The 26,996-nt window shown below is 40.8% G+C and overlaps 1 protein-coding gene and 1 pseudogene across 1 annotated transcript in view; one reads left to right on the top strand and one right to left on the bottom strand.

Moving 5' to 3' along the window:
- LOC127657834 (dual specificity protein kinase Ttk-like) overlaps positions 1-26,996 on the bottom strand; it is a 465,704-nt gene that overhangs the window by 50,962 nt on the left and 387,746 nt on the right. The gene's annotated exons all lie outside the window — the stretch shown is intronic.
- LOC127658268 (2-oxoisovalerate dehydrogenase subunit beta, mitochondrial-like) overlaps positions 18,106-26,996 on the top strand; it is a 45,573-nt pseudogene continuing 36,682 nt past the window's right edge.

The raw sequence follows: 26,996 nt of genomic DNA, 5'->3' as shown, positions 1-26,996 counted from the left end.
GCTGAACCGACTGGGGGTGGAGCCTCCACTCTCCGCCGGACAAGCTCTGTCTTGACAGCGCGTCCGCATTGAGGTTGCCGGGGATGTGAGTGGCGCGCAGTGACTTGAGTCGCTGCTGGCTCCAAAGGAGGAGACGACGGGCGAGCTGTGACATGTGGAGGGAGCGTAGTCCGCCTTGGCGGTTTATGTAGGCTACCACCGTGGTGTTGTCTGTCCTGACTAGGATGTGATTGCCCTGAATTAACGGGAGAAACCTCTTCAGGGCAAGAAAAACAGCCAGCAGCTCTAGGCAGTTGATGTGCCAGCGCAGCGGGCCTCGGTTCCACCGACCTGCGGCTGCGTGCCCGTTGCACACGGCGCCCCAACCCAGTTTGGAGGCGTCGGTTGTAACCAGAACGCGTCAGGACACCTGCTGCAAGGGAACTCCTGCCCGTAGAAAGCAGAGATCTGTCCAGGGTTTGAAGGCTTGGCGGCAGGCAGTGGTAACTTTCACGTTGTGCGTGCCGCAGCGCCATGCTCGTCTCGGGACTCGAGTCTGGAGCCAGTGCTTAAGTGGTCTCATATGCATCAACCCCAGCGGCACGGCCGCCGTGGAGGATGCCATATGCCCCAGGAGCTGTTGGAAACGTTTTAGAGGGACCACGGTGCCTGGCTTGAAGGAAGAGAGGCATTTCAGCACTGACTGAGCACGCTCGTTGGAGAGACGTGCTGTCATTGAGACTGAGTCTAACTCCAAACAGAGAAAAGAGATGCTCTGGACCGGGGTGAGCTTGCTCTTCTCCCAGTTGACCTGAAACCCCAAACTGCTGAGGTGCTTGAGCACCTGGTCTCTGTGCGCGCATAGTAACTCTCGCGAGGGGGCCAGAATGAGCCAGTCGTCGAGGTAATTGAGTACGCGTATGCCAGCTCCTTGTATGCCAGCTCCTCTGCGACTTTCGTGAAGACGCGAGGGGACAGAGACAGGCCGAAGGGGAGGACTTTGTACTGATATGCCTGGCCGTCGAACGCGAACCGCAGGAAGGGACGATGTCGAGGGAGAATCGAGACGTGGAAGTACGCGTCCTTCAGGTCTACCGCTGCTAACCAGTCTAGATGCCGGACGCCAGATAGAAGTTGTTTCTGGGTGAGCATTGTGAACGGGAGTTTGGACAAGGTCCGATTGAAAACTCGCAGGTCCAAGATCGGTCGTAAGCCGCCGCCTTTCTTGGGTACAACAAAGTAAGAGCTGTAGAAACCCTTCTTCGTTTCGGTTGGAGGGATGGCTCTATTGCGTCCTTGATTAAAAGGGAGGCGATTTCTTCACGCAGGGACTGAGCATGTTTGTCGTGCACTGCGGAAAAATGAACGCCCACGAAGGGGGGCGGAGACCTGGCAAACTGAATTGCGTAACCGAGTCGAATGGTCCGGTGCAGCCAGCGCGACGGGTTGGGCAGTGAAAGCCACGCCTCTAAGGTCTGTGCTAGGGGCACCAAGGGGACGAGTATTTTGTACGTACCCGGCGGGGCTTCGCAGCGGTGCGGAACAGATAACACGGTGTCGGGAAGTAACGTAGCGTCCCGAGGCTCTGGTGCTGATAATAAACTCAAAGCACTTACCTTGCTCCGCGCACCCGGCGGGGGCGGGTTCGTGACTGAGGAGGGGGTCTGATGCTGGCGTCTTCAGGACTTGTATGAACCGGCCAGCCGGGGAACAGTCGTGGGGCTGAGGGCGGGGGCACCACGTCCAGGGAGACGGGACTGTTGAGGCCTGAAAGTAGAGTGCCGTGAGAACGGCATTTGCGGGCCACATGACCCAGAGACAAAGGAAATAGCTCTTTTATTGATAATTTGGGTACCGCAGCCCCTGTTGAGGGGTGCGGCAAATGAAAAAACACAAGATTCTCTTCCCGGCCCTCCACCGGGGGACGGAGCGGTCTTACCACCTCCGGAGCTAACTTCTTGAACTCTGGGTACGTTGTCTCAGGAGCGCCTGGGAGCCTTCCGGGTCCTCGAGGGGGTCCGTGAGACAGGGGGCGTACACTTCCCGCGGTTTGCTCGACGCCGGGGCTGAGAGCTGGGCCTGGGTTGAGGTGGAGCAGAAGGTCTTCTGGCCGCGGGAGGATGCCCTCGGCAGGCATACGGGGCATGGGCCGTGGCGGCAGGCTTGCGGCGAGGCATGATGTGGGAAATGGCCTCCGTCTGCTTCTTCACCATGGAGAACGGTGTCGCTGAAGAGGCCAAACTGGGAGACAGGGGCGTTGAGAAAGCGAGTGTTGTCAGCTTCACGCATCTCGACCAAGTTCAGCCATTGCTGGCGTTCCTGGACCCCCAGCGTTGCCATCGCCTGCCCGAGCACCTGTGCTGTGACCTTCGTCGCTCTCAGGGCGAGGTCGGTCGCTGAGCGCAGTTCCTGCAGCGTGTCGGGATCAGGGCCACCCCCGTGCATGTTTTGCAGTGCCTTGGCTTGGTGGACCTGCAGGAGAGCCATGGAATGCAGGGCGGAAGCGGTGTGTCTGGTGGCGCTGTAGGCCTTTGCGGTCAGCGAGGATGTTGCTCTACAGGTCCGGGAAGGGAGTACAGGGCAGCCCCGCCAGGTGGTAGGGCTTCTGGGGCATAGATGGAGCGCAACAGCCCTATCCACCTGGGGAATCGCCGTGACCGGGGGGGGGTGCAAGGCTGTGAGTGGCGCCCAGCACCCAGGAACCAGTCGTCCAGCCATGATGGCTGTGGGGAGGATGGAGGGTTCCAATCCAAGCCCACGCTGTTGGCTGCCCGGGAAAGCATATCGGACATCTGTGTGTCGGCCTCTTCCTGGGCATGCAGGCCCGAAGGCGGCAGCCCAGAGGAGTCCTCAGCATCAGATACCATGCCCTCCGATTCCGCGGCGAACTCGTCTGCTTCCATCGCAAGAGGGTAGGCAGACTGGCTGTGAGGCGAGTCGCCGCCGCCTCGAGCGGGGACGGGAGTCAATGAGCGTGCCGTGGCGCTGGTGGTCCGAGGGGCATACCCGGCGGAGCTGCACCCGCTACCATCCCCGAATCGCCTCCATCGCCAGCCGCATCGTCCTCAATCCCGTAGGAAGAAGGAGCGACGCAGGGGGCGGCTGGAGTGGCATGCTTACGGTTGTAAGCAAGCCGCGACCGCAACGTTGTCATGGTCATGTTCTCGCAGTGAGAACATGAAGCATCCACAAACGCAGCCTCGGTGTGATCGCTACCCAGACACACGAGACAACGCCTGTGGCCGTCGGAAGCGGAGAGTACTCTACCGCATCCAGGAACAACACAGGGGCGGAAAGGCATCTTTATAAAGATGAATCCTTAAAAGGACTTCAACGCTGCTGTGTTTTGCTCTTTTAGAGGAAATTACTCTTTTAAATAAAATCACTCTTTTATGAAAGAAAAGGACTCATGAGACTTCTTTATAATCTGCACTGTCGAAGTGCTCAGGGGCAGGAGAAAGCCGCTGTTGTGCGCCGTAGAATCCAACAGCATGCAGTAGAGGAATGACAGGAACTCGGTGTGTAACACGCAGCAATTGCAGACACGACCATTGGCTCCGAAGAAATTTTCTGAATGAACTCCCATATTTGCGCCGCTTAAATTCCCGTATGTCCGGGGGCAGGACATGCAAATACTGGCTGCCAACTCTCATTGGCCTTTTTTCATAAATCAGAGGTGGATACCGGCGCTCAAGAGAGATCCCTAGTGTTGCTTCTCTGACACAACGTGGAGAGAGCGACAGAAGGGGAACATCTAATATTCGAGTTTGGGGGGCTCTTATTTTGGAAGACAACATCAGAATGTCCTGAAACATTGTAGTTCACACCTTGAGAAGGTGTCCTCTCCATATGAGGTGAAATTGGTCTGTGGAAGCTAGGACTTTTATTTTTATGATTTTCTGAATGTATGGACAAAACATCTAATATTCGAGTTTTGGGGGGCTCTTATTTTGGAATTCAACATCAGAATGTCCTGAAACATTGTAGTTCACACCTTGAGAAGGTGTCCTCCACACCTGAGGTGAAATTGGTCTGTGGAAACTAGGACTTTTATTTTTATGATTTTCTGAATGTATAAACAAAACATCTAATATTCGAGTTTGGGGGGCTCTTATTTTGGAATTCAACATCAGAATGTCCTGAAACATTGTAGTTCACACCTTGAGAAGGTGTCCTCCCCACCTGAGGTGAAATTGGTCTGTGGAAACTAGGACTTTTATTTTTATGATTTTCTGAATGTGTAAACAAAACATCTAATATTCGAGTTTGGGGGCTCTTCTTTTGGAATTCAACATCAGAATGTCCTGAAACATTGTAGTTCACACCTTGAGAAGGTGTCCTCCCCATCTGAGGTGAAATTGGTCTGTGGAAGCTAGGGCTTTTATTTTTATGATTTTCTGAATGTATGGACAAAAAGGTAATATATGAGTTTTGGGGGGCTCTTATTTTGGAAGACAACATCAGAATGTCCTGAAACATTGTAGTTCACACCTTGAGAAGGTGTCCTCCCCATCTGAGGTGAAATTGGTCTGTGGAAACTAGGACTTTTATTTTTATGATTTTCTGAATGTATGGACAAAAAAGGTAATATATGAGTTTGGGGGGCTCTTATTTTGGAAGACAATATCAGAATGTCCTGAAACATTGTAGTTCACACCTTGAGAAGGTGTCCTCCCCACCTGAGGTAAAATTGGTCTGTGGAAACTAGGACTTTTATTTTTATGATTTTCTGAATGTGTAAACAAAACATCTAATATGTAAGTTTTGGGGGGCTCTTATTTTGGAATTCAACATCAGAATGTCCTGAAACATTGTAGTTCACACCTTGAGAAGGTGTCCTCCCCACCTGAGGTGAAATTGGTCTGTGGAAACTAGGACTTTTATTTTTATGATTTTCTGAATGTATGGACAAAAAAGGTAATATATGAGTTTTGGGGGGGCTCTTATTTTGGAATACAACATCAGAATGTCCTGAAACATTGTAGTTCACACCTTGAGAAGGTGTCCTCCCCACCTGAGGTGAAATTGGTCTGTGGAAACTAGGACTTTTATTTTTATGATTTTCTGAATGTGTAAACAAAACATCTAATATTCGAATTTGGGGGGCTCTTATTTTGGAATTCAACATCAGAATGTCCTGAAACATTGTAGTTCACACCTTGAGAAGGTGTCCTCCCCATCTGAGGTGAAATTGGTCTGTGGAAACTAGGACTTTTATTTTTATGATTTTCTGAATGTATGGACAAAAAAGGTAATATATGAGTTTTGGGGGGCTGTTATTTTGGAATTCAACATCAGAATGTCCTGAAACATTGTAGTTCACACCTTGAGAAGGTGTCCTCCCCACCTGAGGTAAAATTGGTCTGTGGAATCTAGGACTTTTATTTTTATGATTTTCTGAATGTGTACACAAATCATCTAATATGTAAGTTTTGGGGGGCTCTTATTTTGGAATTCAACATCAGAATGTCCTGAAACATTGTAGTTCACACCGTGAGAAGGTGTCCTCCCCACCTGAGGTGAAATTGGTCTGTGGAAACTAGGACTTTTATTTTTATGATTTTCTGAATGTGTAAACAAAACATCTAATATTCGAGTTTGGGGGGCTCTTATTTTGGAATTCAACATCAGAATGTCCTGAAACATTGTAGTTCACACCTTGAGAAGGTGTCCTCCCCATCTGAGGTGCAATTGGTCTGTGGAAACTACGACTTTTATTTTTATGATTTTCTGAATGTATGGACAAAAAAGGTAATATATGAGTTTTGGGGGGCTCTTATTTTGGAAGACAAAATCAGAATGTCCTGAAACATTGTAGTTCACACCTTGAGAAGGTGTCCTCTCCATCTGAGGTGAAATTGGTCTGTGGAAGCTAGGACTTTTATTTTTATGATTTTCTGAATGTATGGACAAAAAAGGTAATACATGAGATTTGGGGGCTGTTATTTTGGAATTCAACATCAGAATGTCCTGAAACATTGTAGTTCACACCTTGAGAAGGGTCCTCCCCACCTGAGGTAAAATTGGTCTGTGGAATCTAGGACTTTTATTTTTATGATTTTCTGAATGTGTACACAAATCATCTAATATGTAAGTTTTGGGGGCTCTTATTTTGGAATTCAACATCAGAATGTCCTGAAACATTGTAGTTCACACCTTGAGAAGGTGTCCTCCCCACCTGAGGTGAAATTGGTCTGTGGAAACTATGACTTTTATTTTTATGATTTTCTGAATGTGTAAACAAAACATCTAATATTCGAGTTTGGGGGGCTCTTATTTTGGAATTCAACATCAGAATGTCCTGAAACATTGTAGTTCACACCTTGAGAAGGTGTCCTCCCCATCTGAGGTGAAATTGGTCTGTGGAAACTAGGACTTTTATTTTTATGATTTTCTGAATGTATGGACAAAAAAGGTAATATATGAGTTTTGGGGGCTCTTATTTTGGAAGAAAACATCAGAATGTCCTGAAACATTGTAGTTCACACCTTGAGAAGGTGTCCTCCCCACCTGAGGTAAAATTGGTCTGTGGAAACTAGGACTTTTATTTTTATGATTTTCTGAATGTGTACACAAAACATCTAATATGTAAGTTTTGGGGGGCTCTGATTTTGGAATTCAACATCAGAATGTCCTGAAACATTGTAGTTCACACCTTGAGAAGGTGTCCTCCCCATCTGAGGTGAAATTGGTCTGTGGAAACTAGGATTTTTATTTTTATGATTTTCTGAATGTATGGACAAAAAAGGTAATATATGAGTTTTGGGGGCTCTTATTTTGGAATACAACATCAGAATGTCCTGAAACATTGTAGTTCACACCTAGAGAAGGTGTCCTCCCCACCTGAGGTGAAATTGGTCTGTGGAAACTAGGACTTTTATTTTTATGATTTTCTGAATGTGTAAACAAAACATCTAATATTCGAGTTTGGGGGGCTCTTATTTTGGAATTCAACATCAGAATGTCCTGAAACATTGTAGTTCACACCTTGAGAAGGTGTCCCCCATCTGAGGTGCAATTGGTCTGTGGAAACTACGACTTTTATTTTTATGATTTTCTGAATGTATGGACAAAAAAGGTAATATATGAGTTTTGGGGGGGCTCTTATTTTGGAAGACAACATCAGAATGTCCTGAAACATTGTAGTTCACACCTTGAGAAGGTGTCCTCTCCATCTGAGGTGAAATTGGTCTGTGGAAGCTAGGACTTTTATTTTTATGATTTTCTGAATGTATGGACAAAAAAGGTAATACATGAGATTTGGGGGCTGTTATTTTGGAATTCAACATCAGAATGTCCTGAAACATTGTAGTTCACACCTTGAGAAGGGGTCCTCCCCACCTGAGGTAAAATTGGTCTGTGGAATCTAGGACTTTTATTTTTATGATTTTCTGAATGTGTACACAAATCATCTAATATGTAAGTTTTGGGGGCTCTTATTTTGGAATTCAACATCAGAATGTCCTGAAACATTGTAGTTCACACCTTGAGAAGGTGTCCTCCCCACCTGAGGTGAAATTGGTCTGTGGAAACTATGACTTTTATTTTTATGATTTTCTGAATGTGTAAACAAAACATCTAATATTCGAGTTTGGGGGCTCTTTTTTGGAATTCAACATCAGAATGTCCTGAAACATTGTAGTTCACACCTTGAGAAGGTGTCCTCCCCATCTGAGGTGAAATTGGTCTGTGGAAACTAGGACTTTTATTTTTATGATTTTCTGAATGTATGGACAAAAAAGGTAATATATGAGTTTTGGGGGCTCTTATTTTGGAAGAAAACATCAGAATGTCCTGAAACATTGTAGTTCACACCTTGAGAAGGTGTCCTCCCCACCTGAGGTAAAATTGGTCTGTGGAAACTAGGACTTTTATTTTTATGATTTTCTGAATGTGTACACAAAACATCTAATATGTAAGTTTTGGGGGGCTCTGATTTTGGAATTCAACATCAGAATGTCCTGAAACATTGTAGTTCACACCTTGAGAAGGTGTCCTCCCCATCTGAGTTGAAATTGGTCTGTGGAAACTAGGATTTTTATTTTTATGATTTTCTGAATGTATGGACAAAAAAGGTAATATATGAGTTTTGGGGGCTCTTATTTTGGAATACAACATCAGAATGTCCTGAAACATTGTAGTTCACACCTAGAGAAGGTGTCCTCCCCACCTGAGGTGAAATTGGTCTGTGGAAAATAGGACTTTTATTTTTATGATTTTCTGAATGTGTAAACAAAACATCTAATATTCGAGTTTGGGGGCTCTTATTTTGGAATTCAACATCAGAATGTCCTGAAACATTGTAGTTCACACCTTGAGAAGGTGTCCTCCCCATCTGAGGTGAAATTGGTCTGTGGAAACTAGGACTTTTATTTTTATGATTTTCTGAATGTATGGACAAAAAAGGTAATATATGAGTTTTGGGGGGCTCTTATTTTGGAAGAAAACATCAGAATGTCCTGAAACATTGTAGTTCACACCTTGAGAAGGTGTCCTCCCCACCTGAGGTAAAATTGGTCTGTGGAAACTAGGACTTTTATTTTTATGATTTTCTGAATGTGTACACAAAACATCTAATATGTAAGTTTTGGGGGGGCTCTGATTTTGGAATTCAACATCAGAATGTCCTGAAACATTGTAGTTCACACCTTGAGAAGGTGTCCTCCCCATCTGAGGTGAAATTGGTCTGTGGAAACTAGGATTTTTATTTTTATGATTTTCTGAATGTATGGACAAAAAAGGTAATATATGAGTTTTGGGGGGCTCTTATTTTGGAATACAACATCAGAATGTCCTGAAACATTGTAGTTCACACCTAGAGAAGGTGTCCTCCCCACCTGAGGTGAAATTGGTCTGTGGAAACTAGGACTTTTATTTTTATGATTTTCTGAATGTATGGACAAAAAAGGTCATATATGAGTTTTGGGGGGCTGTTATTTTGGAATTCAACATCAGAATGTCCTGAAACATTGTAGTTCACACCTTGAGAAGGGGTCCTCCCCACCTGAGGTAAAATTGGTCTGTGGAATGTAGGACTTTTATTTTTATGATTTTCTGAATGTGTACACAAATCATCTAATATGTAAGTTTTGGGGGGCTCTTATTTTGGAATTCAACATCAGAATGTCCTGAAACATTGTAGTTCACACCTTGAGAAGGTGTCCTCCCCATCTGAGGTGAAATTGGTCTGTGGAAACTAGGACTTTTATTTTTATGATTTTCTGAATGTATGGACAAAAAGGTAATATATGAGTTTTGGGGGCTCTTATTTTGGAAGAAAACATCAGAATGTCCTGAAACATTGTAGTTCACACCTTGAGAAGGTGTCCTCCCCACCTGAGGTAAAATTGGTCTGTGGAAACTAGGACTTTTATTTTTATGATTTTCTGAATGTGTACACAAAACATCTAATATGTAAGTTTTGGGGGCTCTGATTTTGGAATTCAACATCAGAATGTCCTGAAACATTGTAGTTCACACCTTGAGAAGGTGTCCTCCCCATCTGAGGTGAAATTGGTCTGTGGAAACTAGGATTTTTATTTTTATGATTTTCTGAATGTATGGACAAAAAAGGTAATATATGAGTTTTGGGGGGGCTCTTATTTTGGAATACAACATCAGAATGTCCTGAAACATTGTAGTTCACACCTAGAGAAGGTGTCCTCCCCACCTGAGGTGAAATTGGTCTGTGGAAACTAGGACTTTTATTTTTATGATTTTCTGAATGTGTAAACAAAACATCTAATATTCGAGTTTGGGGGGCTCTTATTTTGGAATTCAACATCAGAATGTCCTGAAACATTGTAGTTCACACCTTGAGAAGGTGTCCCCCCCATCTGAGGTGCAATTGGTCTGTGGAAACTACGACTTTTATTTTTATGATTTTCTGAATGTATGGACAAAAAAGGTAATATATGAGTTTTGGGGGGGCTCTTATTTTGGAAGACAACATCAGAATGTCCTGAAACATTGTAGTTCACACCTTGAGAAGGTGTCCTCTCCATCTGAGGTGAAATTGGTCTGTGGAAGCTAGGACTTTTATTTTTATGATTTTCTGAATGTATGGACAAAAAAGGTAATACATGAGATTTGGGGGGCTGTTATTTTGGAATTCAACATCAGAATGTCCTGAAACATTGTAGTTCACACCTTGAGAAGGGGTCCTCCCCACCTGAGGTAAAATTGGTCTGTGGAATCTAGGACTTTTATTTTTATGATTTTCTGAATGTGTACACAAATCATCTAATATGTAAGTTTTGGGGGGCTCTTATTTTGGAATTCAACATCAGAATGTCCTGAAACATTGTAGTTCACACCTTGAGAAGGTGTCCTCCCCATCTGAGGTGAAATTGGTCTGTGGAAACTAGGACTTTTATTTTTATGATTTTCTGAATGTATGGACAAAAAAGGTAATATATGAGATTTGGGGGGCTCTTATTTTGGAAGAAAACATCAGAATGTCCTGAAACATTGTAGTTCACACCTTGAGAAGGTGTCCTCCCCACCTGAGGTAAAATTGGTCTGTGGAAACTAGGACTTTTATTTTTATGATTTTCTGAATGTGTACACAAAACATCTAATATTCGAGTTTGGGGGGCTCTTATTTTGGAATTCAACATCAGAATGTCCTGAAACATTGTAGTTCACACCTTGAGAAGGTGTCCTCCCATCTGAGGTGAAATTGGTCTGTGGAAACTAGGACTTTTATTTTTATGATTTTCTGAATGTATGGACAAAAAGGTAATATATGAGTTTTGGGGGGCTCTTATTTTGGAATACAACATCAGAATGTCCTGAAACATTGTAGTTCACACCTAGAGAAGGTGTCCTCCCCACCTGAGGTGAAATTGGTCTGTGGAAACTAGGACTTTTATTTTTATGATTTTCTGAATGTGTAAACAAAACATCTAATATTCGAGTTTGGGGGCTCTTATTTTGGAATTCAACATCAGAATGTCCTGAAACATTGTAGTTCACACCTTGAGAAGGTGTCCCCCATCTGAGGTGCAATTGGTCTGTGGAAACTACGACTTTTATTTTTATGATTTTCTGAATGTATGGACAAAAAAGGTAATATATGAGTTTTGGGGGCTCTTATTTTGGAAGACAACATCAGAATGTCCTGAAACATTGTAATTCACACCTTGAGAAGGTGTCCTCTCCATCTGAGGTGAAATTGGTCTGTGGAAGCTAGGACTTTTATTTTTATGATTTTCTGAATGTATGGACAAAAAGGTAATACATGAGATTTGGGGGCTGTTATTTTGGAATTCAACATCAGAATGTCCTGAAACATTGTAGTTCACACCTTGAGAAGGGGTCCTCCCCACCTGAGGTAAAATTGGTCTGTGGAATCTAGGACTTTTATTTTTATGATTTTCTGAATGTGTACACAAATCATCTAATATGTAAGTTTTGGGGGCTCTTATTTTGGAATTCAACATCAGAATGTCCTGAAACATTGTAGTTCACACCTTGAGAAGGTGTCCTCCCCACCTGAGGTGAAATTGGTCTGTGGAAACTATGACTTTTATTTTTATGATTTTCTGAATGTGTAAACAAAACATCTAATATTCGAGTTTGGGGGCTCTTTTTTGGAATTCAACATCAGAATGTCCTGAAACATTGTAGTTCACACCTTGAGAAGGTGTCCTCCCCATCTGAGGTGAAATTGGTCTGTGGAAACTAGGACTTTTATTTTTATGATTTTCTGAATGTATGGACAAAAAAGGTAATATATGAGTTTTGGGGGCTCTTATTTTGGAAGAAAACATCAGAATGTCCTGAAACATTGTAGTTCACACCTTGAGAAGGTGTCCTCCCCACCTGAGGTAAAATTGGTCTGTGGAAACTAGGACTTTTATTTTTATGATTTTCTGAATGTGTACACAAAACATCTAATATGTAAGTTTTGGGGGGGCTCTGATTTTGGAATTCAACATCAGAATGTCCTGAAACATTGTAGTTCACACCTTGAGAAGGTGTCCTCCCCATCTGAGTTGAAATTGGTCTGTGGAAACTAGGATTTTTATTTTTATGATTTTCTGAATGTATGGACAAAAAAGGTAATATATGAGTTTTGGGGGGCTCTTATTTTGGAATACAACATCAGAATGTCCTGAAACATTGTAGTTCACACCTAGAGAAGGTGTCCTCCCCACCTGAGGTGAAATTGGTCTGTGGAAAATAGGACTTTTATTTTTATGATTTTCTGAATGTGTAAACAAAACATCTAATATTCGAGTTTGGGGGGCTCTTATTTTGGAATTCAACATCAGAATGTCCTGAAACGTTGTAGTTCACACCTTGAGAAGGTGTCCTCCCCATCTGAGGTGAAATTGGTCTGTGGAAACTAGGACTTTTATTTTTATGATTTTCTGAATGTATGGACAAAAAAGGTAATATATGAGTTTTGGGGGCTCTTATTTTGGAAGAAAACATCAGAATGTCCTGAAACATTGTAGTTCACACCTTGAGAAGGTGTCCTCCCCACCTGAGGTAAAATTGGTCTGTGGAAACTAGGACTTTTATTTTTATGATTTTCTGAATGTGTACACAAAACATCTAATATGTAAGTTTTGGGGGGCTCTGATTTTGGAATTCAACATCAGAATGTCCTGAAACATTGTAGTTCACACCTTGAGAAGGTGTCCTCCCCATCTGAGGTGAAATTGGTCTGTGGAAACTAGGATTTTTATTTTTATGATTTTCTGAATGTATGGACAAAAAAGGTAATATATGAGTTTTGGGGGCTCTTATTTTGGAATACAACATCAGAATGTCCTGAAACATTGTAGTTCACACCTAGAGAAGGTGTCCTCCCCACCTGAGGTGAAATTGGTCTGTGGAAACTAGGACTTTTATTTTTATGATTTTCTGAATGTATGGACAAAAAGGTCATATATGAGTTTTGGGGGCTGTTATTTTGGAATTCAACATCAGAATGTCCTGAAACATTGTAGTTCACACCTTGAGAAGGGGTCCTCCCCACCTGAGGTAAAATTGGTCTGTGGAATGTAGGACTTTTATTTTTATGATTTTCTGAATGTGTACACAAATCATCTAATATGTAAGTTTTGGGGGGCTCTTATTTTGGAATTCAACATCAGAATGTCCTGAAACATTGTAGTTCACACCTTGAGAAGGTGTCCTCCCCATCTGAGGTGAAATTGGTCTGTGGAAACTAGGACTTTTATTTTTATGATTTTCTGAATGTATGGACAAAAAAGGTAATATATGAGTTTTGGGGGGGCTCTTATTTTGGAAGAAAACATCAGAATTTCCTGAAACATTGTAGTTCACACCTTGAGAAGGTGTCCTCCCCACCTGAGGTAAAATTGGTCTGTGGAAACTAGGACTTTTATTTTTATGATTTTCTGAATGTGTACACAAAACATCTAATATGTAAGTTTTGGGGGGCTCTGATTTTGGAATTCAACATCAGAATGTCCTGAAACATTGTAGTTCACACCTTGAGAAGGTGTCCTCCCCATCTGAGGTGAAATTGGTCTGTGGAAACTAGGATTTTTATTTTTATGATTTTCTGAATGTATGGACAAAAAAGGTAATATATGAGTTTTGGGGGGGCTCTTATTTTGGAATACAACATCAGAATGTCCTGAAACATTGTAGTTCACACCTAGAGAAGGTGTCCTCCCCACCTGAGGTGTAATTGGTCTGTGGAAACTAGGACTTTTATTTTTATGATTTTCTGAATGTGTGAACAAAACATCTAATATTCGAGTTTGGGGGGCTCTTATTTTGGAATTCAACATCAGAATGTCCTGAAACATTGTAGTTCACACCTTGAGAAGGTGTCCTCCCCATCTGAGGTGCAATTGGTCTGTGGAAACTACGACTTTTATTTTTATGATTTTCTGAATGTATGGACAAAAAAGGTAATATATGAGTTTTGGGGGGGCTCTTATTTTGGAAGACAACATCAGAATGTCCTGAAACATTGTAGTTCACACCTTGAGAAGGTGTCCTCTCCATCTGAGGTGAAATTGGTCTGTGGAAGCTAGGACTTTTATTTTTATGATTTTCTGAATGTATGGACAAAAAAGGTAATACATGAGATTTGGGGGGCTGTTATTTTGGAATTCAACATCAGAATGTCCTGAAACATTGTAGTTCACACCTTGAGAAGGGGTCCTCCCCACCTGAGGTAAAATTGGTCTGTGGAATCTAGGACTTTTATTTTTATGATTTTCTGAATGTGTACACAAATCATCTAATATGTAAGTTTTGGGGGGCTCTTATTTTGGAATACAACATCAGAATGTCCTGAAACATTGTAGTTCACACCTAGAGAAGGTGTCCTCCCCACCTGAGGTGAAATTGGTCTGTGGAAAATAGGACTTTTATTTTTATGATTTTCTGAATGTGTAAACAAAACATCTAATATTCGAGTTTGGGGGCTCTTATTTTGGAATTCAACATCATAATGTCCTGAAACATTGTAGTTCACACCTTGAGAAGGTGTCCTCCCCATCTGAGGTGAAATTGGTCTGTGGAAACTAGGACTTTTATTTTTATGATTTTCTGAATGTATGGACAAAAAAGGTAATATATGAGTTTTGGGGGCTCTTATTTTGGAAGAAAACATCAGAATGTCCTGAAACATTGTAGTTCACACCTTGAGAAGGTGTCCTCCCCACCTGAGGTAAAATTGGTCTGTGGAAACTAGGACTTTTATTTTTATGATTTTCTGAATGTATGGACAAAAAGGTAATATATGAGTTTTGGGGGGCTGTTATTTTGGAATTCAACATCAGAATGTCCTGAAACATTGTAGTTCACACCTTGAGAAGGTGTCCTCCCCATCTGAGGTGAAATTGGTCTGTGGAAACTAGGATTTTTATTTTTATGATTCTCTGAATGTATGGACAAAAAAGGTAATATATGAGTTTTGGGGGGCTCTTATTTTGGAATACAACATCAGAATGTCCTGAAACATTGTAGTTCACACCTAGAGAAGGTGTCCTCCCCACCTGAGGTAAAATTGGTCTGTGGAAACTAGGACTTTTATTTTTATGATTTTCTGAATGTGTACACAAAACATCTAATATGTAAGTTTTGGGGGGGCTCTGATTTTGGAATTCAACATCAGAATGTCCTGAAACATTGTAGTTCACACCTTGAGAAGGTGTCCTCCCCATCTGAGGTGAAATTGGTCTGTGGAAACTAGGATTTTTATTTTTATGATTTTCTGAATGTATGGACAAAAAAGGTAATATATGAGTTTTGGGGGGCTCTTATTTTGGAATACAACATCAGAATGTCCTGAAACATTGTAGTTCACACCTAGAGAAGGTGTCCTCCCCACCTGAGGTGAAATTGGTCTGTGGAAACTAGGACTTTTATTTTTATGATTTTCTGAATGTGTAAACAAAACATCTAATATTCGAGTTTGGGGGGCTCTTATTTTGGAATTCAACATCAGAATGTCCTGAAACATTGTAGTTCACACCTTGAGAAGGTGTCCTCCCCATCTGAGGTGCAATTGGTCTGTGGAAACTACGACTTTTATTTTTATGATTTTCTGAATGTATGGACAAAAAAGGTAATATATGAGTTTTGGGGGGGCTGTTATTTTGGAAGACAACATCAGAATGTCCTGAAACATTGTAGTTCACACCTTGAGAAGGTGTCCTCTCCATCTGAGGTGAAATTGGTCTGTGGAAGCTAGGACTTTTATTTTTATGATTTTCTGAATGTATGGACAAAAAGGTAATACATGAGATTTGGGGGCTGTTATTTTGGAATTCAACATCAGAATGTCCTGAAACATTGTAGTTCACACCTTGAGAAGGGGTCCTCCCCACCTGAGGTAAAATTGGTCTGTGGAATCTAGGACTTTTATTTTTATGATTTTCTGAATGTGTACACAAATCATCTAATATGTAAGTTTTGGGGGGCTCTTATTTTGGAATACAACATCAGAATGTCCTGAAACATTGTAGTTCACACCTAGAGAAGGTGTCCTCCCCACCTGAGGTGAAATTGGTCTGTGGAAAATAGGACTTTTATTTTTATGATTTTCTGAATGTGTAAACAAAACATCTAATATTCGAGTTTGGGGGGCTCTTATTTTGGAATTCAACATCAGAATGTCCTGAAACATTGTAGTTCACACCTTGAGAAGGTGTCCTCCCCATCTGAGGTGAAATTGGTCTGTGGAAACTAGGACTTTTATTTTTATGATTTTCTGAATGTATGGACAAAAAAGGTAATATATGAGTTTTGGGGGGCTCTTATTTTGGAAGAAAACATCAGAATGTCCTGAAACATTGTAGTTCACACCTTGAGAAGGTGTCCTCCCCACCTGAGGTAAAATTGGTCTGTGGAAACTAGGACTTTTATTTTTATGATTTTCTGAATGTATGGACAAAAAAGGTAATATATGAGTTTTGGGGGGCTGTTATTTTGGAATTCAACATCAGAATGTCCTGAAACATTGTAGTTCACACCTTGAGAAGGGGTCCTCCCCATCTGAGGTGAAATTGGTCTGTGGAAACTAGGATTTTTATTTTTATGATTCTCTGAATGTATGGACAAAAAAGGTAATATATGAGTTTTGGGGGGCTCTTATTTTGGAATACAACATCAGAATGTCCTGAAACATTGTAGTTCACACCTAGAGAAGGTGTCCTCCCCACCTGAGGTGAAATTGGTCTGTGGAAAATAGGACTTTTATTTTTATGATTTTCTGAATATGTAAACAAAACATCTAATATTCGAGTTTGGGGGGCTCTTATTTTGGAATTCAACATCAGAATGTCCTGAAACATTGTAGTTCACACCTTGAGAAGGTGTCCTCCCCATCTGAGGTGAAATTGGTCTGTGGAAACTAGGACTTTTATTTTTATGATTTTCTGAATGTATGGACAAAAAAGGTAATATATGAGTTTTGGGGGCTCTTATTTTGGAAGAAAACATCAGAATGTCCTGAAACATTGTAGTTCACACCTTGAGAAGGTGTCCTCCCCACCTGAGGTAAAATTGGTCTGTGGAAACTAGGACTTTTATTTTTATGATTTTCTGAATGTGTACACAAAACATCTAATATGTAAGTTTTGGGGGGCTCTGATTTTGGAATTCAACATCAGAATGTCCTGAAACATTGTAGTTCACACCTTGAGAAGGTGTCCTCCCCATCTGAGGTGAAATTGGTCTGTGGAAACTAGGATTTTTATTTTTATGATTTTCTGAATGTATGGACAAAAAAGGTAATATATGAGTTTTGGGGGGCTCTTTTTTGGAATACAACATCAGAATGTCCTGAAACATTGTAGTTCACACCTAGAGAAGGTGTCCTCCCCACCTGAGGTGAAATTGGTCTGTGGAAACTAGGACTTTTATTTTTATGATTTTCTGAATGTGTAAACAAAACATCTAATATTCGAGTTTGGGGGCTCTTATTTTGGAATTCAACATCAGAATGTCCTGAAACATTGTAGTTCACACCTTGAGAAGGTGTCCTCCCCATCTGAGGTGAAATTGGTCTGTGGAAACTAGGACTTTTATTTTTATGATTTTCTGAATGTATGGACAAAAAAGGTAATATATGAGTTTTGGGGGGCTGTTATTTTGGAATTCAACATCAGAATGTCCTGAAACATTGTAGTTCACACCTTGAGAAGGTGTCCTCCCCATCTGAGGTGAAATTGGTCTGTGGAAACTAGGATTTTTATTTTTATGATTTTCTGAATGTATGGACAAAAAAGGTAATATATGAGTTTTGGGGGGGCTCTTATTTTGGAAGACAACATCAGAATGTCCTTAAACATTGTAGTTCACACCTTGAGAAGGTGTCCTCTCCATCTGAGGTGAAATTGGTCTGTGGAAGCTAGGACTTTTATTTTTATGATTTTCTGAATGTATGGATAAAAAAGGTAATATATGAGTTTGGGGGGCTCTTATTTTGGAATTCAACATCAGAATGTCCTGAAACATTGTAGTTCACACCTTGAGAAGGTGTCCTCCCCATCTGAGGTGAAATTGGTCTGTGGAAGCTAGGACTTTTATTTTTATGATTTTCTGAATGTATGGACAAAAAAGGTAATATATTATTTTTGGGGGGCTTTTATTTTGGACTTCAATATATCATGCATATCATATATCATGACAGGTTGTGAGGTGTGCTAAAATCTTTCTTTCTTTCGTTCTGTCTTCCTTTCTTTCTGACAGACAGACAGACAGAATAAATGAATGCATGTGAAATTGCCTTAGCAGGAATTAACTTGTTTTAGTTCTGACGGTCATCCCGCAATAACCAGTGTATACGCGCACCGCGAAATATAGGTGCGGCTAGTTTGACCGCTCATTTCGAAGTGGCGGCTGGCTTGACCGCAGTCATTCCCCTGACTGCACATCCAAGCCGAAAACACAGAGAAGATATGCAGCGCACTTCACCACCCCGAACCTGTACCCACTGAATATGGTAAATTATGTTTAGACCTCACAGTGGACCTGCAGTATACTAACAGTGACGTGTTGATATGATTCATCTTTACTGTTCCGATTATTTTATATTATTCATAATGCTTTAGACTGGAGACATGGAGCTTTCCTATGGTGTTTTATAAACCCAACTGAATCTGAAACTACAAGATCCGCCGGCAGACATGTGGCTGCTGCTCAAAAATATTGTTTAACTTGTGTTTAACTATTAATATTTTAAGAGTATCATCAATAATGGTCGCATGTGTGTAAAGGAGTTTGTAGAAAAGCAGCAGCTGATCTGATTTGTTTATGTTGTTTAAATGTTTGCATCAAGACTTGCAGTAAATATTTTAAGGGAAATTAATTGCAGGAGAATAGGCTCAATATTTTCCTTTATGAAAAATAAAACTGCCATGTGAAAATGCACAAACAATATTTAGTGTTGTCACTTTAAATTAGGTAGTTATGCAAATTTGGCATTATTAACATGTAAACATTTGCATAGTATATAAAAAGTGATGTAGACCCCACTGAACACACAACTCTTTGTTTAATGTGACTAACAACTGTGTGGCAGTCAGTTAGATTGTCAGAGCATTTTATTAAAAGCTTATTTAACGAAATATTTAATACCCCCAGCTCTGTAGATCCATACAATGCAATTTAATGGTGACCAGAACTTTGATGCTCCAAAACGCACATAAAGGCAGCATAAAATAAATTCATACAACTCCAGTGGTTTAATCAATTGATAATATCCTATCGGTTTTGGGTGCGAACCGACCAAAATGTAGCTTGTTTTTCACTATAAATGTTTATTTTTTTATATAACATTTTCTCCCAATTTGAGCAGGCCTACTCGGAGTGCTATAATTGACACTTTTCAAGATTAGTTAATTTTGGTTGCTGTAATTGTAATCTTGATTATTTATTTGATTATTTGTGCAGCCCTACTTGAAATCTTGATAGTGCAGAGGCAAAATGTACTGTAAAAAATTACATATTTTGCTCTGTTCTCCTCCAAAACCGATTGGATCGCTTCAGAAAACATTTATAAAACCATTGGAGTTGTATGGTAAGTCGTAAAAAATTATTTTATTCTCAGTTTATTTGCTTTTAGGAGCTTCAAAGGTCTGGTCACCATTCACTTGCATTGTATGGACCTACAGAGCTGAAATATTCTTCTAAAAATCTTGATTTGTGTTCTGCAGAAAAAAGAAAGTCATACACATCTGGGATGTCATAAGGGTGAGGAAATGATGAGAGAATTTTCGTTTTGGGTGAACTATCCCTTTAAGTCTTTGCAAATCCCCTCTCTAAATGAATGTCAATTATTTGCAGGCCCCACACAGAAGATTAATTTATTCCAGTCTGTAACCAGTGCCTTGGACAACACTCTTGCAAGTGCTCCCACCGCAGGTATTAGCAGATGTTTTATCTGTTTATTTGTTGTTGTTTTTTATGAAATTGCTCATATCTAGTAATTATCTAAAAATAAGGTTAATCAACATTGCCGGGGCACTTATAATCATTACACAAGATACTCAGATAGGATAAGCCCCCCCCCACCCCCCTCTTTCTGGATCTGTAAATTTATTTTGAAAAGTACATGTCAGCTGTATTGATTCACATCATAGTAGAGGTGATGATAACTACAGTTCACAGTACTATAGTGAGTGTTGTTACATAAGGAACAGTTCTGTTCACTGCACTAATTTTATCAGGTGTGCAATCACTATCAATTGAGGCGTTACTCTTTTTAGTTGACTTTGAGAAACTTTGTCTCCGTCCTGATTTGCTGTCTCCACAGTTTTTTAACATGTTACTGCATAATTAAAAAATTGTTAAGCTTCTGTATGAGCACATTTTAATGAAATTCTGTACAGCTTGTCCAAGCGAGCAACAGTAACCAGGGGGGCGGGGCTTAGTCAAGCGATCAGTAATGTAAGAAATATGTACCTTATAGTGAAAATATTTTGGCCAGCATGCTGCATAGCAGTCTCTGCACTTGACCCAGACAAAGCCCAATTTAACACTCATGCACAACGCTTGAAACATTATTTTTAGGCGTAACTTGCAATTACTCTTGTTTCAGCTGGTATAATATAAACATGTCTGTCTCCCGTATTAATATTTGGTGAAGATGTGGTATTTGGTGGAGTATTCCAATGCACAGTTGGCCTCCGAGATATATATGGTGAGCATATAGTCATTTCTGCTTATAGGTCATTTGAGGTGAAATTTCCTAACCTCAGTTCTGTGATGTGACACTAGATAGCAGCAGAGTCAAATGTGTAATTCTTGGCTGTGTTCCGGGTGGACTGCTTGCTGATTACTGAATACTGCACAGTATACACTATATACTGTAAAGGAACAAACGGTGTGCATTATTCAAACATGAATGATTTAAACAGTAGTATGCTACATTGTTGTCACATGACCTCATCACATTGCATACTGAATGAGTGGTGTCATTAGTCACACTGTAAATGGATGGTCGAGCACATGCAGTATTCTACGGAGTGTGCTCTGCTGTATACATGTGTATAGCAATCCTCCGTTGCAGTTCTAAAGTGATGTTTTTGAACTAGCAACGAAAGCTTGAGCTGTATCAGAGCAAGATGCTCAATCCGTGGAAGGAAGTATTTCCACTCACAAGAGTGTTTTAGGGATGAAAACAAAGAAAATGCCGTGATATAAACCCTGAATGATGTCATAAGGTGTGGTAACTGTGGTATAAGCTGAATTATTGTTGAAAAATAATGCACACCCGCGCTGTGACTGCATTACCAACTCGTGTTGCGCTCACTTTGCTACCTAGAGAGTTTGATTGAGAACGAAAGAGAGGGGGAGGGTTAGCGCTGTGCTTTCCAATAGAGTTATGTGAGGCTGATTGGGGCGAAATACATTGAAACATAAAAAGTTACACATATTAAATGTGATTTTCAGATAATAGAAACTGTTGTATTGATCAAGTCATGAGGGCTACAGCTGTACTTGTTGATCACTATTCGAGTCTCGTGTGTGTGTAAGTGTGTGTGTGGGTGAGACGAGAGAGAAAGAGAGGGAGCCCAAGATTGTGGTTTTTCAATCAAAATATAAATTAATTTAGGATTTTATAGACATTGTTTATCATTCTTATCCAATGTACTTAACCAATGTCTTTGTTTTAATTGGTTATTTTGTTGTGGTAGCCTGTAGGGCTCGTTTTAAATAACTGAAATAATTTGGCGAAGTGATATGGAAGAGTTATGTGGTTAAAAACTGGAACTACGTGAAGTTAATCCGCATCAGCCAGTGTTTACATACAGCACTACTAAAGCTAGGAAATAGCTTTTAACAGCTTTAAACGAACAACTTCAGCATTACGGCTCATCACATCTGAGAGACACAAAAGACTGATTAATTACATGAACTGAAGGCTCTTACCTCTTATCAGACTTTCAACATTGGAGTGGACACACTTTTTAAAATGGCAGACGACATTGCAGTTTCTATTGTGAAAGAATCTTGCGCTCCGGCTACTGTGAAATAGGGAGAAATACCCCTGCTTGGATGGCTACTTTTCCACTGAGAAAGCCGAACTTCAGAAAGCTGACAGCGTCTCTGCTTGTGTGTGGCAACTGGTGATCGCACTCGCACACTCTCTCTCTCCTCTCACACATGCACTAACACACACACACACACACACACACACACACACACACACACACACACACACACACACACACACACACACACACCCTTGTATATCCAATAACTTGGTAGAAACAGCACAAGCTGTGATACTATTTCTGAAGTGACATTTTTTAATTACCAGCGGAGTCTTGGACGCATCATTTGTTTTGAACCAGCAACAGCAGATTCTGATCCGCCACGTAAGAAAGTAGTTCCATGCTCCGTTTTTCTACTCAGTTTTCCAAATTTGTTTTTTACTTGTTCATTGAACTGTTTTATATAAGCAATTTCACACTCTCAATCGTGCTATATGGCCCTAAATGAGCACAGTGCTGATATAGGGCCATATCGCACTCTTGGTCGTGCGATATTGTTAAAATATATACACACACTCACCTAAAGGATTATTAGGAACACCTGTTCAATTTCTCATTAATGCAATTATCTAATCAACCAATCACATGGCAGTTGCTTCAATGCATTTAGGGGTGTGGTCCTGGTCAAGACAATCTCCTGAACTCCAAACTGAATGTCAGAATGGGAAAGAAAGGTGATTTAAGCAATTTTGAGCGGGGCATGATTGTTGGTGCCAGACGGGCCGGTCTGAGTATTTCACAATCTGCTCAGTTACTGGGATTTTCACGCACAACCATTTCTAGGGTTTACAAAGAATGGTGTGAAAAGGGAAAAACATCCAGTATGCGGCAGTCCTGTGGGCGAAAATGACTTGTTGATGCTAGAGGTCAGAGGAGAATGGGCCGACTGATTCAAGCTGATAGAAGAGCAACTTTGCCTGAAATAACCACTCGTTACAACCGAGGTATGCAGCAAAGCATTTGTGAAGCCACAACACGCACAACCTTGAGGCGGATGGGCTACAACAGCAGAAGACCCCACCGGGTACCACTCATCTCCACTACAAATAGGAAAAAGAGGCTACAATTTGCAAGAGCTCACCAAAATTGGACAGTTGAAGACTGGAAAAATGTTGCCTGGTCTGATGAGTCTCGATTTCTGTTGAGACATTCAGATGGTAGAGTCAGAATTTGGCGTAAACAGAATGAGAACATGGATCCACCATGCCTTGTTACCACTGTGCAGGCTGGTGGTGGTGGTGTAATGGTGTGGGGGATGTTTTCTTGGCACACTTTAGGCCCCTTAGTGCCAATTGGGCATCGTTTAAATGCCACGGCCTACCTGAGCATTGTTTCTGACCATGTCCATCCCTTTATGGCCACCATGTACCCATCCTCTGATGGCTACTTCCAGCAGGATAATGCACCATGTCACAAAGCTCTAATCATTTCAAATTGGTTTCTTGAACATGACAATGAGTTCACTGTACTAAAATGGCCCCCACAGTCACCAGATCTCAACCCAATAGAGCATCTTTGGGATGTGGTGGAACGGGAGCTTCGTGCCCTGGATGTGCATCCCAAAAATCTCCATCAACTGCAAGATGCTATCCTATCAATATGGGCCAACATTTCTAAAGAATGCTTTCAGCACCTTGTTGAATCAATGCAGTTCTGAAGGCGAAAGGGTGTCAAACACAGTATTAGTATGGTGTTCCTAATAATCCTTTAGGTGAGTGTATATACACAGTGACTAAGTGATCTTGCCCATTCTTCTCTGCATGTTTTTCAGGTTGGTTGGGTGACGCTTGTGGACTGCAATTTTCAAATAGTGCCACATATTCTCAATTGACTAGGCCACTGTAGGACATTTATCTTTTTGTTCTTGAGCCACTCCAATGTTAATGTGCATGGGAACAGTGTCCTGCTGAAAGGGGACTTTCCTCCCAAGCTTCAGATTTTAGCGGACTGAAGCAGGTTCTCTCGCAGTATTTCCCTATATTTTGCTCCATCCATTCTTCCTTCAATTCAAACAAGATGCCCATACCCTGCTGATGAGAAACTTCCCCACAGCATCATGCTTCCACCACCATGTTTCACTGTAGGGATTGTAGCTTACTTAGGGGTTTCAATGAAAGTTTGCTTAGTGGTGTTGTGTTTAAAATATGGCATCGGCAGGTTGTGCATGCGCAGTAAATTGCCCCGGAAGAGTCTCTTTAGGACTTCCCATGAACTTTCGTTGCCATAGCAACCAACACCAGTGAACACCCGGTCCCACACGAACAGCAGAAGAGACTCAGGGGAAAGAGAGAGTGTAAGAGGCAGGACGTGTCTTTCAACTTCTGAAGGTCCCTCCTCTCGAGTCTTGCTTGACCAATAAGAAAGGTGCAATTTCCAAGTGGGAAATGTTCCTTTATTTGGAAGCTGACTCATTTGCATGATCGGGGGGTAATTTGTTAATGTGTGCCCCTTTATGCTCTGATTAATATAGCAAGCATACAATGAATGTGATCAGAATTATATATATATATATATATATATATATATATATACCACTTTGCAGTGTGTCACACAAGGATTCATTTGATAGGAAACGTGGCAGAACTAATTGTACATTATCTGGTAGTTCTGTCATAAGCCATGCATAAAACAGTATACAGTACAATGAGACAGTAATGATCCTATACACAATGTCCTGGGGATATACATGTGAATTTATAGACAGTTTGTCTTTAACTTAATGAAGAAAAGTCTGTTGTTCTGGGCTTAGAGTCCATTTCTTATGGGGGAAAGATTGCTCTGGCATGCTGCTAGCCTCCTCCGCTTGGAATGTCACTGATGTCCACTAGTTGCTGGACCTTGTTAAGACAGTGTAAAGGCTTGATAATGATCAGTGGGTTAGCAGACATAATGGAGTCAGCTTGGGCCTACTTGGACCTTTGCTTGTTACAGTCTTGAGCCTTTGTTAAATAATGAATAATTGTGTGTCTGATTGGTCCAGATGCTACAGGATGGTGTGTCTTGAGCCATAGGAAGTGTTAGGTTTGCGCCACACATAGCGCTTTGAGTTTTTTCCAAAAACCTCTATCTTGGTCTCATCTGACCACAAAAGCTTCTTCCACATCGCAACTGGGTAACTCACACTGAATACTTGTGCAAGCGAGATATTTCAGTTTTTTATTATTGTTTTTTTTTTTTTTTATTATATTTCCCACCATAAAACCAATGCCACCTAATAATAATTGATTTAGATTTCCGATGTTTTAAAATAAAATATCAAACAGAATGAAATTTCAGTGCACCGTTTTTAATTCAGTAATATTAGATAATTGGTCTGAATACATTTGCAAGACACTGTATCTCTCTCTCTCTCTCTCTCTCTCTCTCTCTCTCTCTATATATATATATATATATATATACACACACACACTACCGTTCAAATGTTTGGGGTAACTTGCCTGAAATGTTTCTCATGATCTTAAAAATCTTCTCATCTGAAGGCGTATGATTAAATGTTTGAAATGTGTTTTGTAGACAAAATATAATTGTGCCACCACATACATTTTTTATTTTATTACAAATCAAAAAATGTGTTTTAAATGGATGACTTGGACCGAATAATAAAGTGCCCAACATAGATGGGAACTCCTTAATACTGATTAAAAAGTATCCCAGTGTGATACCTCAAGAAGTTGGTTGAGAAAATGCCAAGAGTACATATCTGCAAATTCTAGACAAAGTGTGGCCACATTGAAGATGCTAAAATATAACACACTTTTGATTTATTTTGGATTTTTTTAGTCACAACATAATTCCCATATTTCCATTTCTATTATTCCATTGTTGTGATGACTTTACTATTTTTCTAAACTGTGAAAAAAAAAGAAAGAAAGTATGAGTAAGTGACCCTAAACTTTTGAACGGTATTAAATATATATATAGAATGGCCAATAGTATTGACACCCTTGGAAAATATGAACATAGAAGGCTGTGAAAATGTTGTTTTTATCCATTTGATCTTTCATTATAAAAAATCACAAAAATTGAAGAAAAACTCATTATTAGATACATATTTTTCTCCAAAACACATTGGCCACAATTACTGGCACCCCTTTAAATTATAATGAGTAAAATATATCTGAAGTATATTCCCATTTACATTTAAAAAAAATTATTCCAATTGGTTAACTAGGAACATAAAATTGTTCAGCCATGACTTTTTCAAAGGGGTATAAATATATGGTAACACATAGGCCAAATTCCCGTAATCATCAATCACAGTGGGTTAGACTAAGAATATAGTTCTGATGTGCGGCAAAAGGTTGTTGAGCTTCACAAAATGGGAAGTGGCTAAAAGAAAATTGCCAAAGCATTGAAAATACCCATTTCCACCATCAGGGCAATAATTAATATGTTCCAATCAACTGTAGATGTTAAGAATTGGCCTGGAAAAGGACGTGTGTCTATATTGTCTCCATGCACAGTGAGGAGGATGATTCAAGTGGCCAAAAATTTTCCAAGGATCACAGCTGGAGAATTGCAGAAATTTGTTGGGTCTTGGGGTCAGAAAGTCTAAAAAAATATCAGACATCACCTACATCACCACAAGTTGTTTGGGAGGGTTTCAAGAAAAAAAGCCTCTGCTCTCATCCAACAACAAATTCAAGCATCTGCAGTTTGCCAGACACTACTTGAACTTCAAATGCAACCAGGTTCTATTGTCAGATGAAACAAAAAAAAAGCTTTTTGGCAGCAAACACCAGAGAAGGGTTTGGCGCACACAGAGATGATGAAGTACCCAATGCCCACGGTTAAATGTGGTGCTGGATCTTTAATGTTGTGGGGCTGTTTTTCTGCCAGAAGCCCTGGGCATCTTGTTTGAGCGGGACTCACAACAGACTCACTGACCACAAAATCATGGTTCTGCCATGGCCATCCCAGTTCCTTGACCTGAACCCCATAGAAAACCTGTGGGGTGAACTAAAGAGGAGAGTCCACCAACATGGTCCTCTGAATTTGAAGAATCTGGAGAGATTC

This window comes from Xyrauchen texanus, chromosome 17, assembly GCF_025860055.1.
Source record: "Xyrauchen texanus isolate HMW12.3.18 chromosome 17, RBS_HiC_50CHRs, whole genome shotgun sequence".
Classification (NCBI taxonomy): domain Eukaryota; kingdom Metazoa; phylum Chordata; class Actinopteri; order Cypriniformes; family Catostomidae; genus Xyrauchen; species Xyrauchen texanus.
The sequence above is the reverse complement of the archived record's forward strand: the minus strand, read 5'-3'. Positions and strand labels throughout refer to the sequence as shown.